Source organism: Cherax quadricarinatus, chromosome 72 (genome assembly GCF_038502225.1).
Source record: "Cherax quadricarinatus isolate ZL_2023a chromosome 72, ASM3850222v1, whole genome shotgun sequence".
NCBI lineage: Eukaryota > Metazoa > Arthropoda > Malacostraca > Decapoda > Parastacidae > Cherax > Cherax quadricarinatus.
In genome coordinates, this window is record NC_091363.1 from 16047442 (window position 1) to 16060529 (window position 13088).

General features: G+C 43.2%; 1 protein-coding gene across 2 annotated transcripts in view; it reads right to left on the reverse strand.

The window, feature by feature from the left end:
* LOC128701227 (zwei Ig domain protein zig-8) overlaps window positions 1-13088 on the reverse strand; it is a 279488-nt gene that overhangs the window by 171877 nt on the left and 94523 nt on the right. Inside the window, exon 1 of one of the 2 annotated variants that reach the window (XM_053794807.2) lies at window positions 12804-12915. The exons of the other annotated variant lie outside the window; for it this stretch is intronic. The gene's annotated coding sequence lies outside the window, so the exon portion shown is untranslated. Of the gene's footprint in view, window positions 1-12803; window positions 12916-13088 lie in introns of those variants that run through there. 2 annotated transcript variants of the gene reach the window in all.

A 13088-nucleotide genomic window follows, 5' to 3' on the forward strand; every position in this document is an offset into this window, starting at 1 on the left:
AATTTGCCCGATTAAATTGCCAGCGTGGGGTGCAAAGAGGTGGCGAATATGAAGGGGAAGTAAGAATGATTGGGAAATGATCACTGTCATGTAAGTCCGGGAGAACAGACCAAGTGAAGTCTAATGCGGCGGAGGAAGAGCAAACTGAGAGATCGATGCAAGAGAGAGTATGAGTCCGAGGATCAAAATGGGTGTGAGTACCTGTATTTAAAACATGGAGGGGGTGGGTGGCAAGAAAAGCCTCTAACTGAATTCCACGGGAATCACAGTGAGACCCCCCCCAGAGGAAATGGTGGGCATTAAAATCACCAAGTAACAGAATCGGTGGCGGTAATGACGAAACAAGGAAGGCAAAATCCGGAATAGATAATGCCCGAGAAGGAGAGAGATATAAAGAACAGAGCGTATACCACCTATGTAAGTGGATACGGGCTGCTGTGTAATGCAGCGAAGTATGAACAAATAGCTGATGGTACGGAATATCAGTGCGGAGAAGAAGGGCACTTTCATTAAAGGTCCCATCAGGAAAAGGATCTGAAGAATACAATAAATTATAGCCTGAGATGTGAGAAATAACAGCAGAGTGTAATTTTGGTTCCTGTAAGCAAACACCAACAGGGGCAAACTGGGAGAGTAACATCTGAAGCTCACCCCGATTACCCCTGAGGCCGCGTATATTCCACTGTAAAAAGGCCATGATTGGCAATGATAAAGATACTTGAAATCCGCAGGTAAGGGTTCCTACGGACTAAAAGGGTTAGAAAAGTCCACATGCGGAGGCAGTGGAAAATGTTCAAGCAGCGAAGGAACGGTGCGCTGTGAAGAAAGGAGTTGCGCAGATGGAGCAGAGGAGAGAGAAAGAGCGGAAGGTGGATCAGTGTCCATTGATGGTTTGGTCTCTGCAATATATTCAGAGATTGCTTCAAGTGTTTCGGAATTCAGAGATGTCGTATGGGAGACAATATTGGGAATGGTAGGGGGAGGATGAGTAAAGATTGGAACTGTATTGGACTGTACCAAGGTAGGGGGGCGCGAAAGGGTGGAGGGAACTGGAGAAGCGTGGCAGGGGACAGAAGAGACAGGAACCTGGGAGGTGGCAGAAGAGGAAGAAACTTGGGAGGGAACAGGGGAGGAAGGTACATTACGAGGAGGAGGGTGAACCTCTGCATTTGTAACTGAGCCAGTGAGAGGGGAAGAACTAGGGACAGAGACAGGGAGGGTAAAATGAGGAGGTGGAAGATGGGTAGGAGGTGTTACCGGACCTTTTTTTGACTTTTGAGAAGTAGAGGGACGATTGGGAAGAGGTGTCGTACGAGGTCTCGTCGATACTGAGGCTTGTAAGAGAGAACTCGAAGAAGCGAGATTAGACTGAGGCGTTGAAGTAGGGACGTCTGAGCCGAGGACAGCAAAAGGATTAGATACAGGAGTGATTATGGGAGAGGTAACCACAGAGGTGGGTGTAGAAGATGGGATACCAGAAGTGGGGGGACGTTTTGAAACACGGGAATAAGAAACACGTGGGAGTCTCCCTTGGAGGCGGAGATGAGAAACTGCCATGGCATAAGGGAGACCTTCTGTCTCTTTGAGGTAACGGATTTCCCGCTCGTTTAAATAGACCTGACAACGGCGAGAGTACGAAGGGTGAGCCTCATGACAGTTAAGGCAAGAGGGAGATCGATTGCAAGACGTATTAGAATGGTCATCGGCACCACAGACTGGGCATTCGGCGATAGATCTGCAATATTTCGCTGGATGGCCAAATCGCCAGCAATTTCTACACTGTTGTGGTGTAGGGATCACCTTTCGAACTTGTAACCGATGTCCTGCTATATAAACTGAGGATGGGAGTTCTCGGCTGTCAAAAGTTAAACGAGCCACATTGCTAGGGTATCGTCTCCGCCCACGGGCAGGAAGAACGTAAGTGTCTACCTTGAGGATTGGGAGATCTTGGAGTTCCAGCTGTTCTAGAATGTCGGTGCCACATGTCTGGAAATTTTGTTGAACTATGGTATGGGGCAGAATGACGGTACCACTACAAGAATTGAGGGAATGATGTTTTTCAAGGGTGACAGGAACAGTATCTATATGGGAAAGACGAGAGAGCTCACGAGCCTGGGTAGCATTCTGTATGGTAATGATGCGCGTACCGCTCTTAAGAGCATGAAAAGAAATATCTTTACCAACATGGCGTAGGAGTGCCTTGCCAATACTATGGTCAGAAAGATAGGCAGTAGAGGAAGTTGGTCGTAAAGTGAAGAATTTAGTCCACTGTTCAGTCTGAAACTGAGCGTGGAAAGGTAGTGAAGGACGTGTCGATCGTTTCTGAGAAGAACGAGAAGGTGAAGGTGGAGAAGTATCATCAGCAGGTAATTGTCGTTGACGTTTAGGCGTGGGACCAGAGTTGGTCCGACGTGGAACGGGTCGGCGATTTGAAAATTGCCGCACCGTAGAGGGAGAGGCCGGAAGCATAGTCAGAGGAGAGCGAAGGTCTGATAAATCGAAGGAGTCAGTCGAGGCCTCAGTACCTGAAGTGGGTGAGGAAACAGCACCGGCAATAGGTACAGAGGCCTAAGGAATGTCTGAAAAGTGGTCCAAAGACGAGGTGGGGTCAGAACAGGGTGCGGTATCAAGAAGGGGCCCGGGGGTACCAGGTTCATGGACTAGGGCTGCCATGGTTAGGTTACTTCTTTCTTTTTGTTTTTAAGAAAAAAAAAAGAAAGAAGAAAAGAAAATAAAAATAAAAAAAAGAAAAAAAAAGGGGGGACCGGGGAGGGATAGGTCCTAGGAGGAATGAAAGGGCCAGAAATCTCCCTCCGCGCCCAAGAGGACCTCAGCACCGCAAATGCAGCATGGAACCCGTGCCATACCCTACCCATCATGCTAGTAAACTAACAATCCGGGATAGCAACCTCACATCTGCCGAGCTACCTCGGTGGACAAGAGAGAGGGCGGCCGGATATCCGCCACAAAGCATACCTCCTTCGGCCACCACCCCCGGAATCCGAAAGGTGGCTTCCAGAGATACACTCGTCGCCCGAAAGACACCCAAAGCTACTCCGGGATACCGGAGAGGGATCGGGACATCCCCAGGCGATCCAGATTCCACGGCAAACTACGCCACCGCTAAGAACCTCAACGGAATGGGATGGACCCCGGTATCCTTTCTCCTACCCAGGAACTAGCGCGCCTGTGGGAGAAATCCCAAAGGACAAAAAGAGGAAGGGCAAAAGGGAGGAGTGGGGAGGAGGAGGAGGAAAGGAAAAAGGGGAGGATGGGGAGGATGGGATAGGGGAGGGGAGATTGGGGGGTAATTAGGTTCGGTCTGAGGAAGAAGACCGATAGGTCTAATTCCTCAGACCAAGAGCCTCTTCACCACGCCAAGGAGCCCCCCTTGAAGAGGTCTATAACCCAAAAATGTTTTACTTCGAAATATCTGGTCTAAGTATAGCCAGCTCAGCTACCAGCAATACGCAGCACATTCTCAAATTGTCAATTTGCTTACACAGTTCATTCAAATCATTCTCTAAGTTAGCTACACATATATTCTCTCTATGCATATTCTCTCTAAAGGTATATAACTAATGTAAGTCAATGTACAGATATACTGCATTTATCTACATATAAGCTGGCTAGATTCAATTAAGTAGCTTAGATTAAAGTGTTACCCCCTGGTGACCCTATCGACACGAAATCATTAGATAGCTTGATGTACGACGCAGTACTTGTGTCTTGTGGGTCTAGGATACTAAACTAAGAGGTTAAATACTTTCCATATAACAGATTCCTTATCAGATTTCCCTATCTGAAATACAACTGCAGCAAAATAAGACCGAAGTGGTCGCCTATGTTCTAGCCGATTTTTGCCTCTGAAAACCTGTTGTCACTAGGGATGAGAAGCCATTGATGATTCTTTTCACACTGCTTGTTCTCTCTAGGCTAGAGTATTGCTGTACACTAACGGCCCCTTTCAAGGTAGGTGAAACTGCGCTACCTGAAGAATATACAGAGAACTATCGTACACGTATGAGTACAATAAAGCACCTCAATTACTGGAAAAGGTTTAAGAACCTTGACCTGTACTCCTTGGAGCGGAGACGAGAAAGATAATTCATAATATACACCTGGAAAATCCTGGAGGGATTAGTACTAAATCTGCACCTGGAAATCTATGAAATGAAAAGCAGGGGTATCATAAGTACACTAAGGGATAACAGAATAAGTATCACGGACCCAAGACTGTTCAGTTGCCTCCCAGCTCCGTCTTGAAGACCCATGGCTGTCTTCAAGAGGGAGCTGGACAGGCACCTAAAGTCAGTACCCGACCAACCGGGCTGTGGTTTGTAAATTAGATTGCGTGCGGCTGGCAGTAACATCCTGGTTGATCAGGCTCTGATCCACTGCGAGTCCCGGTCATGGACCGGGCCGCGGGGACGTTGACTTCCGGAACAGCCTCCAGGTATACTTCAGTTACACGACGACCGGTTGAAGTGTTAGATCAAACCATACCACGGGCGGGATTTGAACCCGCGGTCAGAGAGTCTCAAAACTCCAGACCGTCGTGTTTGCAATCGTGTCATTACGATTTCTTGAGTCATGAAGTATTAGATGTAGTGCTATAAATAATTTTGGAAGTCATAGCTCTTTATATCACAAGTCTACTTCAGTCTGCCCTATTAAAAGTTCACGAACTCATTTTATTTTGATATGATTACATTTCAGTGTAGTTTTTCAAGTAGACTATATGTGAGGAGGGAATGGAGTGACGGGAAAGAGCCTTGCGCTATACTGTTCTTGACTCAGCTGTCTAGACAGAAATAAAGATAGCCGAACCCTGGTTATTCCTCAGCAGATAGCTTCAACGTGGAGTGGGAGACTTTGCTATCTGTCTTCCACTCTTCCGCACATTCATAACTCTCCACACCATCCTTCCATACCCTCCTTATTTAGGTACCGGTACACAAATGCAATTACACAGTTATCGTACATAGTAACATATGTATAAATCATTAAGTAAAAGGTCACAAGTGCAACTAATATGACATCTGTAATTCTGCTAACATTATTACACTGTGTAAATTACCTAAGATATCCATAGAAAAGGTCAAAGTTACTTATTTTCTTACTCACCGGCCTTATTCTTTCCACCTTTCCTTCCCCACACTCCTTGTTCTACCCACCATAACTCGCTTATCACCCTCCACCCCCACAATTACCGACCCCACCATCCATCCAACCGCAGTAGTTACGGTCATCTGTCTTACGCTGCCTTCTCACCCTATCTCAGCTCCCACTTTATCACCCCCAGCTCGTCTCAGCGCTGTGAGACACACATTCACATCTTAGCCCATAGCTCTTGTAAGCACTTGGAAATGCTTCCCTAACTTAGCTGACACCTCATTTCCCAGCACCGTCTAAGTGCTAGGTGACAAGCCCGTATCTCGGCTCACAGCTCATTTCCCAGCAACGTCTAAGGACTTGGAGACGTGTCCTTATCTCAGCTCACAGCTCATCTGTGGCATCGTCTGAGGGCTGGGAGGCGCGTTACGGAGGACAATCACGGGTGTTGTGGCGTCTCACGCTGAACTGTGAACTCCGAGCGAGGACCTTCGTAAGAGTCGTAAAGAGGTTCAACGAGGCCGCGTAAAACCCGAATGCATCTTAGGGGCTTTAGCGAGGCTAGCGTGTTTCACACCCGACGAACGTGCCTCGACGCTGGCGGACGGTTTTTGATCCAAGGCATTAAGTTAACCCCCCCTAACTAAACCAAAACATTTTGACTAAAAATAATTTGAAAAATAGGGAGTTTGCTGGGTAAATAGGGAGTTTGATAAGAAGTTTGGAAATTCCATACCGACTGTGTGACCCCCGCCCCCCTGCCTCTTCCCACCACGGTTTTAGCGCTTCCCTATGATGTATTCAGTCAAAAAGCAAGCAGTCACTCTACGTAGACGTCTCCCTTTAATGTAGATACTATTATTATAGAGTATTGTAGGGTGACCCTGGGTTATCGTATTGTATGGAGATACTGGTTTATTGTAGATTATTGAAGAGATCTTATATTATCGTAGAGTACTGTAGGGAAATTTTGTTTTATTGTTATATGGAGATACTTGGTTATCGTAGAGAATTGTAGGGAGATCCTAGGTTATCGTAGAGTATTGTAGGACCATTGTCAGGATATTGTATTGTAGGGAGATCCCGAGATTTTGCTAAGGATTGTTGGACGTTATCGCGTTGCTGTACAGTATTGTAGGAAGACCCAGGGTTATTGTAGCATACAGCAGGCGTATTGTAGGCAGATGCAGAATTATTGTAGAGCATTACTGGGAGATCCTTTGTTATCGTAGAGTATTGTAGAATGAAGTTTGTTGGTTATTGTAAGATCACAGGCTATTTCAGGGTATCGTAAGTAGATCACGGGTTATTGAAGAGTACGTAGGGAGATTATTACATTCTTGGAGAAAGCGCTAAACCAGTAGGGTGCAACCTCGCCTTACTTGAATTGGAGGTCATCTAGTTTGATGTAAGGGGAGATCAGATCTAATTCCTTGGATCAAAATTCCCCTGACAGACGACGGGAAATTGTATCGTAAGGAGATCTGGAGTTATTTATATGACTTATTGTACAAGGGAGACCCGGCCAGATTAACGGAATTTAATAAGGTTTGATCCGAGAAAGAGGAAGTTACTTGCAGGCGTATTAAGAAGTGACAGGTTATTGTAGGATATTGTAGGTGTATTGTAGGAACTTCCCGAGGTTGATGAATGTTTTTTTTAACCATGATGTACCGTAGATTTTTTAAATCCACATACATCAGCTCTCGAGGTACTGTAGAGCATTTCTATTGTATTGAATTTTATTAGGAATTGTAATGCAGTACATGTATTTTGGACAGTTCCTGGAGTATTGTGGAAAATTGTAGTATTGTGGAAAATTCCCGGGATATTGTAGAACAATGTAAGTGTATTGTGTGGCGTTTCCAAGGGAGTGTAGAGAGTTGCTAGTGTATTGTAGTGTCCCGAGGAATTATAGAGGATTGCAAGTGTACTGTAGTGTCCTGAGGAAATGTAATATATTGTGGGTGACTGTAGGCGTATTGTGGGTGACTGTAGGCGTATTGTGGGTGACTGTAGGCGTATTGTGCTAAACTCCCGAGTTAGTGTTGAACACTGCAGTTGCGCTGTGGTGAATCTCTCTACACAGACTCTGGCAATGAGAATTTTTGGAACATTCTCACCACAGGAACCAGAACCAGTGTTAGGTCGTGTCTAGTCGGAAAGAACTCGTTTGTCCAATATATAATCATGTTCTGGCCACACGAAAGATAATCGATGCTCCTAACAGCAGAAGAGAGAGTACAAAGAAATGTCGCAGCCAGCAGGATTCAAACCTAGATCGTTAGCTCTTTCACGAGTGTAGTTAACAGGGAACTTAAAGCCTTGAACAACTCAGCCACAGATGTCACAAGACCTTAGGTAAAATGGCGCTCTGTGCAATTAATGCGACATTTCAATGTGGCAACGTTTCGCTCTCCAGGAGCTTCGTCAGGCCGTTACAGTGTGACAGCTCCTGGAGAGCAAAACGTTGCCACAATAAAATGTGGCATTACTTGAACATATTGCCCTTTTACCTAACATATTGTCGGTAATTTTACCAACATTATCACAATATGTAACAAGACCTGAGATAGCTTGCTGAGCTGATAAATTAGACAAGTGTAACACTTGGGTATCTATAGTCTGGAAACATTTGGCCACACAGTGGCTTCGTCAGTCAAGTACAAAGAATAATAGTGAAGATCAGGAGTTTGAGGTAATCAGTCCCTCATCCTGGAGTAGATATAATCTACTTTTACAGGACTGATGAAACCGATGTGTGACAAAACGTTTCCCTGTGGTGACCTGTACTTAACTCTGTGAAGAAGTGTCTTGTTTGCTCCCGTGGACTGAACCAAGATGCCCTCCATCGAGTAACTTTACCAGCAACTTAAGGAAGAATTGAGGGCAGCGAAGATGGAGATACGGCGATTGACCGAGGAAAACAAGAGGATTCGTAGTAGTCCTCCTGTTTCGAGTCCTCAGGTCAAGAAGGGATCGTGGTCAGTGGCTGGACAGCAGGGGACGACGAAGTTGACGATCAAGAAGACGAATGGAAAGCCAGAAACGATGAAGAAGAAAGAGACTGCTGTGGAAACTCCTGTGGAAACCTCCAACGCATTCTCGGTGCTACCCGACGAATGTGAGTCGACTACTGGGATCGTCACGACGAACGACAACAAGGTAAGAATATTGTTGTTGTTGGGGATAGCCAGGTTAGATACATGGATAGGGCATTCTGCTTGAAGGATAGGAGTAGGAGACAAAGGGTATGCTTTCCTGGGGCTGGGATGGAGGACATTGTTAGCCGGCTTGACAACATCATGAACGGTAATGGGATCAATCCTATTATTTGCCTCAGTGCTGGAGGCAATGATGTAGGCAAGCGTAGAAGTGAGGATTTAGTTAGAAAGTTCAGGACAGCTATAGACATAATTAGGAAGAAGGGGGGGGGCGCCCTGTTATATGTGGCATTTTGCCAAGAGGTGTTGGTAATGAATGGTTGTCCAGAGCAATTGGTATTAATTGTTGGCTGGATAAACACTGTAAGGATAATGCAGTACCATTCATTGACAACTGGGACAACTTCTATGGCCGAAATGACATGTATGCCAGGGATGGGGTTCACTTATCCAGGGCAGGTGTGGGTTTTCTTGCTAACTCAGTTGAGGGGGTTGTTAGGACTTTAAACTAGGATTAGTTAGAGGTATGGGTTTAGAAATGATTAATAATGAGTATGGATATATTGACTTATGCTCTGATATTAAGAATCTTAATAGTAACTGTCATGGAGTAACTCTGGGTAATGATAATTTCAGAAATTGTGTAAAAACAAAGATGAATAGGAAAAATGTGCAGAAGAAAAAACATATGATGGTATTTTATGCTAACAGTCGAAGTGCAAGAAATAAAATTAATGAACTACGTTTGGTAGCATGTGCTGGGAACTTTGATATCATTGCATTAACTGAAACGTGTTATGATTTAAAGAGTCGGGATATGACTGCTGAGTGTAATATTCAGGGATTTAAGTTGTTCAATGTGGATAGATGTAATGGGAAGGGGGGAGGAGTTGCATTGTATGTTCGAGAAAATATTAATTGTTGCATAAAAACAGGTATAAAAATAGATGGAGCAGTAACAGAGTCTGTTTGGGTAGAGTTCGTGGAGGGTCAAGAAAAACTAATTCTAGGTGTAATATACCGACCTCCAGGCTTGGATCACGATAGAGGGAGACTTCTTTGGGACGAAATTGTTAGGGCTTCTGGACACAGTAACATAGTCATAGTAGGGGACTTTAACTTTAGTCAAATTGACTGGAATTCTTTGACAGGTAATCTAGAGTCCAGTGACTTTATGGAAACAGTTCAGGACTGTTTTCTGAAACAGAGTGTAACTGAGCCTACCAGGGGTAATAATTTGCTAGACCTAGTCTTGTCAAATAAGGAAACACTCGTGAATAATCTGGAGATCACTGAAGAGCTTGGCGCAAGTGATCACAAATCCATCACTTTTAGCATTAATTGGGAATGCAAGAATAATGATAATACAGTAAAAATCCCTGATTTTCGTTCTGCCGATTATAATGGACTTAGGGAACATCTGTCTAATCTTGATTGGGGTTATCTAGCTAATGATTTTATTGACGATAATCATACTTATGAATATGAAGGGATCTGCTTTTATGATTGTTTTCTTAATAATGTACACAGTGCCCAGAGTATATACATTCCCCAGAGAGAATTTAGGTCTAATAATAACGATCCCAAATGGGTTAACAGGAGGCTAAAGCATCTATTAGGGGAGAAAAGGGGAATTTATAGGCGCATCAGAAGAGGAGAGGTTAACCTTACTGACCAATATGTTCAGCTTAAAAGAGAAGTAAAAAGGGCGATTAGAAAGGCTAAACGTGACTATGAAATTAGAGTTGCTAATGAATCAAAGACTAATCCAAAGGGGTCCTTTCAAGTGTATAGGACGAAGGTGAAGGAAAAAGTAGGACCTCTGAAATCTGGGAATGGACAGCTGACGGATAATGAACTGGAAATGTGTTCCTTATTTAATGACTATTTTTTGTCAGTTTTTACACAGGAAGATGTAAATGAGATTCCAGTAATTAACAATTATTTAGTTCCTGATGAATTTAAGTTAACTAATATTACTGTCACGAGGGACATGGTTATTAAACAGATAGACAAACTGAAACAAAATAAGTCCCCGGGACCCGATGAGTTGTTTTCAAGGGTACTTAAGGAATGCAAGATGGAGCTTAGTCAGCCATTAACGAGTGTATTCAATGCGTCCATCCTTACCAGTGTTGTGCCAGAGTTGTGGAAGATGGCTAATGTGGTTCCTATATTCAAATCAGGGGATAAGTCCACTCCTTCAAATTACCGTCCAATAAGCCTGGCATCTATAGTGGGCAAGTTATTAGAATCAATTATAGCTGACATTATCAGAAGTCACCTTGAAGAGCATAACTTGATAAATGAATCTCAGCATGGATTCACGAGAGGTCGTTCCTGCCTGACAAACTTACTGACGTTCTTCAATAGAACATTTGAGGCAGTTGACAGTGATAAGGAATATGATATTGTTTATTTGGATTTTAGTAAAGCCTTCGACAGAGTACCTCACAAGAGACTCTTAAGAAAAGTGGCAGCTCATGGTATAGGAGGTAAAGTTCTAGCATGGATTGAGGCATGGCTTACCAATAGAAAGCAGAGAGTTACCATTAATGGAGTGAAATCTGAATGGGGATTAGTCACTAGTGGCGTTCCACAAGGATCAGTTTTAGGCCCTCTCCTGTTCATAATTTACATTAATGACCTTGATGAAGGGATTACTAGTGACATGAGTAAGTTTGCTGATGATACAAAGATAGGCCGTATAGCTCACTCTGAGGAGGATATCAATGAACTCCAGGACGATTTGAACAAATTAATGTCTTGGTCTGAAAAATGGCAGATGAAGTTTAATGTGGATAAGTGTAAGGTACTTGCCCTTGGTAATGAAAATAACCCTCGAAGCTATAATCTAGGTGAAGTAGAGCTTGGTCATACAGAATGTGAAAAAGACTTGGGAGTCATGGTAAGCAGAAATCTAAAGCCAAGACAGCAGTGCCTTAGTGTGCGCAACAAGGCCAACAGATTACTTGGATTTATCTCAAGAAGTATAAGTAACAGAAGTCCAAAAGTTATTTTACAGCTCTATGCATCACTAGTGAGGCCTCATTTAGATTATGCTGCTCAGTTTTGGTCCTCTTACTACAGGCTGGACATAGACTCATTAGAGAACATATAGAGAAGAATGACTAAAATGATTTACTGTGCAAGGAACCTCCCGTAGGAAGATAGATTTAAAGCCTTAAATCTCCACTCTCTGGAGAGGCGTAGAATGAGGGGAGATATCATTGAAGTGCATAAGTGGATGACGGGCATAAACAAGGGAGACATTAATAAAGTACTGAGGGTGTCGAACCAGGTAAGAACCAGGAATAATGGATTTAAGTTGGATAAATTTAGATTTAGAAAGGACATAGGTAAGTACTGGTTTTCTAACAGAGTTGTAGATGCGTGGAACAGTCTTCCCAGTGGGGTGATAGAGGCTAGGACCTTGGGTAGCTTTAAGAAGAGACTGGACAAATATATGAGTGGGAGGGGCTGGGTTTGATTGGTGTCAAGGGGTACGGGAGTTATTTCTTGAGTAGCTTTAGGTAGATGTCGTTTTGATAATGACCTGCCTCGTATGGGCCAGTAGGCCTTCTGCAGTGTTCCTACATTCTTATGTTCTTATGTTCTTAAAATATAAACACCCAAGCGTTGCCCATGTGTATAATTTATCAACATGTCTTCAATGTCATTATACCTAAGTGAGATTTGCAATTTGTTCCCAGAGTCAATATCACCTGGTTTACAGCCAAAATATTTTAGAAATAAAATCTGTCATTCTTTTCTAATTTGGTGGATACTGAAAACGTTAATGTTTAAATTTACAGATTTGCACTATTATACAGACGGTTCTCTGAATCATTTATTTACAAGCTTAGTGAATTGCAAGCCATGTTTCTCCTAGCAACCAGGACACCAGTGAGCTCCACGAAACAGCTGATGATGATGATTATTGTTACTATTATTATATCCGGATGATTATTGCATGGCTATATCTGATGAGTATTGATTATTATTTAAACATACATTATGATTATGTTCACATTATTACATGGCTCTACTTCGTTATATAATAATTTTAATTGATTTAGGTGTGAAATCGATCTACTGCACGATGGTGATTGAGGCTGCATGTGACCTGCACACCACTAGTCGAGGTAATTTTAATCCTAAAAATATGGAATATGATGAAAGCTCAGTTACTATATAACGAGAGAGAGAGAGAGAGAGAGAGAGAGAGAGAGAGAGAGAGTGAGTTTATACACTGATTACATTCATTGAGAGGCAATTGACTCAGTAATTACCCTCAGCCATCCCTGTAATAACGATGGGACCCTCTGTAACATTCAGCACCCTATCTTACTAAGCACATAGAATGAAGAAATAAATGGGAATTCGTAAAACTACCTACAGAAACATGTAGAGTGAGACACAGCACACACGTTGAATCACCTAAGTGTACAACCGTGATTAAAACAACACTAAGTATCTGTTCTCACAGTCACTTAGAAAAATGATACTTATAAGCATACTAACCTCAACTAAAATGGAGTTAAACTCCTAAATTCAATAAGGAATCTTTCCTGGGCAGGGAGACGTCCACACACATACCTCTCACTACTCTCCTCTCTCACTACTCCCAAGCAGTAAACTGAGCTTCTATTATGTAGAGAATTCTAGTCACGTCATAACAAGGCGACAGCAGTGATTGGTGGAAATAGATGATGACGTATGGTGACGCAACGCTATGTCACCACACACCAGCGAATAGAGGAGCAGAGAAAAAACGCAAAGAGTAAACATATATACTAAGAAATCGTA